This window comes from Peromyscus californicus, unplaced genomic scaffold, assembly GCF_007827085.1.
Source record: "Peromyscus californicus insignis strain IS unplaced genomic scaffold, ASM782708v3 Scaffold_6__1_contigs__length_162567912, whole genome shotgun sequence".
Taxonomy (NCBI): domain Eukaryota; kingdom Metazoa; phylum Chordata; class Mammalia; order Rodentia; family Cricetidae; genus Peromyscus; species Peromyscus californicus.
This window is the reverse complement of record NW_026294584.1, coordinates 19,790,850-19,795,750: the sequence shown is the minus strand read 5'-3', so window position 1 is coordinate 19,795,750 and position 4,901 is coordinate 19,790,850. Positions and strand designations below refer to the sequence as shown.

General features: G+C 40.7%; 1 pseudogene; it reads right to left on the bottom strand.

Moving 5' to 3' along the window:
• Window positions 1-3,869: 3,869 nt before the first annotated feature.
• Window positions 3,870-4,581, bottom strand: LOC128098696 (E3 ubiquitin-protein ligase MARCHF2-like; annotated as a pseudogene).
• Window positions 4,582-4,901: the final 320 nt, after the last annotated feature.

The following is a 4,901-nucleotide window of genomic DNA, read 5'->3' as shown; positions in this document are numbered from 1 at the left end:
AAAATGTTTAATTGGGCTTGGATTTTCGAGTCCATAATGGTGGAGTGAAGGCAGGAACAGCTGAGGACTTGCATCTCAAACCACAAGCAGGATGCAGAGGAGAAAGGTTTAAAATGGCGTGATTCCTTTGAAACCTCACAGCCCAACCCAGATGGCATACCTCCTCCAACAAGACCATACCTCCTAATCCTTCTCGAACAGTTCCATCAATCGGGAATCAGGTATTCAAACACTAGCCTATGGGGCCCAGGCTGACAACAAAATCCCAGCAACATCCTGCCTCAGGCTTCTGAATTAGAAGTATGTGCTATCATGCCCAGCTTATAGTATTTTTAAAAAATATTTTAAATACATGATTTTTATTACTTACTGATTAATTTTATTTATGACCAGGATGTATGTATTTATTCTTATTTTTCCTATTGGAGAGTAGAGAAATAAAGCAAGCTCAGTGTCTGGAAAAAGCTCTCACTTTGCAGGATAGAAAGTATGAAGCTGAATAGAGGCCAAGGATGTCACCAAGTTAAAGAGACAGGGTTGAAAGCTAGTGTCAACCAAGGACACACTAAGTTTCAGAATGCAGCATTGACCAGGATGGGCTGTAAGGGGAAAAGCTTGTTATCTCTGTGGGCAACTCTTCTTCTGTCTTGGAATATGGATCTGTATGTGTAGCTGAAGTTTTCCTGTGTCCCGCCCAGTCTGTAGCTGCTCAGATCCAAGTAAACACACAGAGGCTTATATTAATTAAAACTGCTCAGCCATTAGTTCAGGCTTACTACTGACTAGCTCTTACACTGAAACTCAGCCCATTTCTGTTGATCTATATGTTGCCACATTTTCTGTGGCTTTACCTGTGTGCCATTACATGCCGCTCCCTGGATGGTGGGCTGGCATCTGCTTTGCCTCTGCTTTCTCTTCCTATCTATCTGTTTGGATTTTCTACCTGCCTCTAAGCTGCCTTGCCATAGGCCAAACAGCTTTATTTATCAACAAATCAGAGCAACATATTTTCACAGCATATAAAAAGACATTCCCCCCATCACTTCCTTTTTTCTGTCTAAAAAAAAGGAAGGTTTTTAACTTTAACTTAGTAAAATTACATATATCAAGCAAGAATTACAGTTACAATTTCTACTTTATTTGTATTTTGTAAAATTAAAGAAAATATTCTATCCTATATTTGTGAATCTAAAGTTTCATATCTACCTTATCTCTTATCATAACCAGGGAAACATAATTATAACTATCTAGTCTTCAACTACATCAAAGACCTCAGAAGGATACAATATTACCTAAGTAAACAGGAAGAGCATTGTAAGCAATTTCCAAACATCTAGAATGACAGAGACAGCTGCCTGCCTGGACAGTTACCCAAAGTTCTTCTGTAACATGGGGCATCCACCTTCAGACTATAGGCCTAGAGTCTCTCAGTTGCTTTTCCCTGTGTCCTGTAGAATGTTTGGCAGTCGCCTCTGTGAAGCAGGAACCTGAAGGACCACCTCACCTTGCAAAGTTCAGTGGTCACCTTTCTACGGGTCCTGCACGTCCAGTAGATACAACATTTTGTCAAGCAGTCCAAGCAAGAACAGTTTCTTGCCCAAATGGCTACTTTTGTCAAGAAGAAGAAAACTCCATATGGAGTGTCTTCGACACCCATCTTTCTCTTTGAAGTAAATCAGTGCTGCCAGGAGCAGACGTGTCTCACTGTCCAGAAAGTCTAAGTTTTTAAAACATTTTAAATGCCATATTCTGTAGGTCTGAAGTGTTTGAGGATTACCTACCTAATTGAAATGTATCTATGTATACCTAGAAAACTTAACTAACATGATTATAAGTTTGACTATCATAGAAGACTAATTATTAATCTGTATTTTTTAATTATCCATTACAATTTAAATGAGTTACATAAACCTTAAATGAGAGTAGAAATATATATACAGTATAACAAAATTAACTTTAAATTTGTATCAATAAACTAAAATCCATAGCAATGTAAAACATTTCAAACAAGTTGTTGCTCTTTAAAAGCAGGTTCAACAATCTACCCTTTTATCCTGTATATCTATAGCCTATCCTCCCTTTTTCTTTAGAAAGATATTGACTATGACTAATAACAATTTGTAACCAACAACCTAAACAAAGACAAACATCCATAATCCATTTTTTTGGAATGTGAGTATAGTTTTCTAGGCTACTTCTTGCTAATAGAGGGTGCTGATAGTCTTATGGGGAGTCTGAGAAAATTAACAATTATGGTCAAGTCCTCACTGGAAAAGTCTGTGAGGCTGTATTCTCTGAGCCAGTTGCCTTGAAGTTGATTTTGGATGCTGGATCATCTGGGCCATGGTATCATTGGAAACCTTTCAGGGAATCTTGGCTGGTCAAACCATATTAGCCTGGAAGCAATCCACAGATTCTCATCTTCTGTGGAAACAAAAACAGAACCTTTTTTCCAAAGCAATGTATCTTTAGACACAAATTTTGAAGTCAAGATACCTTTAAAATATACATATTGGTTTAACTTAGTACCTTTTACAATCAAATATCTCTCTGCAGTTAAATCCCAAAGACAATATAATCCAGACTCTCTGTGTGATTTCCATCTTTACGTGGCTTTTTTTGATTGTTTGTTTATTTTTTTCAAGACAGGGTTTCTCTGTGTAGTTTTGGTGCCTGTCCTGGAGCTCACTTTGTAGACTAGGCTGGCCTCAAACTCACAGAGATCTGCCTGGTTCTGCCTTCTGAGTACTGGGATTAAAGGTGTGTGCCATCACTGCCCAGCCACATGGCTTATTTTTTATATTACCTTACTGTCTCTTTAAAGACTTGCATGTATGTTTCTACTCTTGTTTGAGGTATTGTGCTTATGGAGCTCATTTAAAAATGTAATGTATAATTAAGAAATGAGGTTTGTAGTTATTCATCTGTAATAATCAAACTTGTAAAATGTTTTAATAACATAAGTCTTTTCTTGACAATGAGACATATCTGCTCCTGGCAGCACCAATTTACTTCAAAGAAGATGATAGATGTCAAAGAAATTCCGTATGTAGTTTGCTTTCTTTGTGGCAAAAGCCACTGTTTGGGCAAAGAAACTGCCCTTGTCTCAATTGCTGACAGTATACTGTCCAAACTGGACCAGCAGGATGCAAAAGAAAGTGACTGCCAAACTTTGCCAAGACAAGGTAGGACAGTCCTGCTTCACAAAAAATTCTGTCAGATATTCTAGACCTGTAGGCCAAAGATAGATGCCCCAGTGTTGCGGAGGAATCTTGGGGTGACGGTCCAGGCAGCCAGCTGTTTCTGTCATTAGTTAATATTATACCCTTCTGGGGTCTTGGATGGAATTAAAGACTAACTAATTAGACTTAAAGTTTTCCTTAGTTATAAGAGGTAAATTAGGTGTAAAAGTTTAGACTCACAATGATAAGATAGATAATAGAATATTTTATCTAATTTTGACAAATACAAATGGACTGGATATTGTAACTGTAATTCTTACTTGATAACTGTTTTTGTTATATATAGTTTTACTATGTTAAAGTTAAAACCTTCCTTTTTAATTAGACAAACAGGAAAATTCTCTGGAATAATTCTTTTGTACACTGTGAAGATTTGTCACTTGGATTGGTTTAATAAAGGCTAAATGGTCAATAGCTAGGCAGGTGGAGGTTAGGTGGGACTTGAGAACAAACAAACAGAGAGCTCGGGGAAGAAGGAAGGCAGAGTCACCAGCCAGACACAGAGGAAGCAGAAGATGAACATGCTGTGTTAAGAAAAGGTGTTGCCATGTTAGTTGTAAGAACTAGTTAGTAATAAGCTTAAGCTATCGTCCAAGCATCTATAATTAATAATAAGTCTCTGTGTGGTTATTTGGGAGCCAGCTGGCAGGATAGAGCTGACTGGCAGTCCAGGTGAAAAACTCCACCTATATTCTCCAAGCCACCTGCTGCCAGAATCTTCAGGTGGACTTTCTGATTGGTCTTCCTCCATTCTGAGTACAGCTGGCAATGGTATCGGAAAGAGGCCATCGTCCAGAGCACACAGATGGTGCAGAGGGCGACGGTGATGTCAATGAGCCCCAGGGCCTCCAACCGACTGTGCAGAACCAAGGTGGTCTAGGGCCCCATGCAGGCACACCCAGCCTCATATGGCGGCTAGCAGTGTGATGAACATGAAGCATACCATGTCACCGAACAGTGTCCACTTCTCAGTGTGGGGTCCTGGGCCTTTTAGCTGCTTTTCCGCTGCAAACTCAGTATGGCACAGCTCATAGTAGCTGGTGTTAGAACAGCCATTGCTTCAGGCAGCTCTGTGCACAGCCCCCAGCGTGCTGATGCAGCCCACGTGAACGGCAAGTTCTCCCCATTCGCTCCCTCATGGCGGACTTGGTAGAAGGGACAGTCACTCGGTGTGCCCAAAGCCTGGATGAGTGTTGAACAGCTGGCCATTCTTTGAAGTGACCTCTGCCACATACTGGGGTGACCCAAGCCTGGTGGCTTCCACAACCTTGGAGAACACAGGGTTGTCCGAGCAGTCGCACAGGGAGCCAGAGAGGTGGCAGCAGTTACCTGTCATCATGGATACAGGGAGCCTCCAGTCCTCAGGGTCTGAGGCCCATGGTCCCAGGATCCTGGTCAGCGGCAGGCTGGGCAGCTGGGCAGGCTCCTCAGATCTCCCTGGCCCATCCGCCGCTGCTTTCTCGTATATATTAAGACCAAGGAAAAAAGAAAAGTCTTTTCTGTATATAAAAGACGAGAGAAGATTAATCACAGATCAACCAACTCTATAAGAAATGTTAAACGGAGTCTCTCCGGTAGGAAAAAAAAAAGATGTTATGTAGAACTGTGTGGTCTAAAGCTATGAACACCTGGATACTGCATGTGTGGCTCCATGTAAGG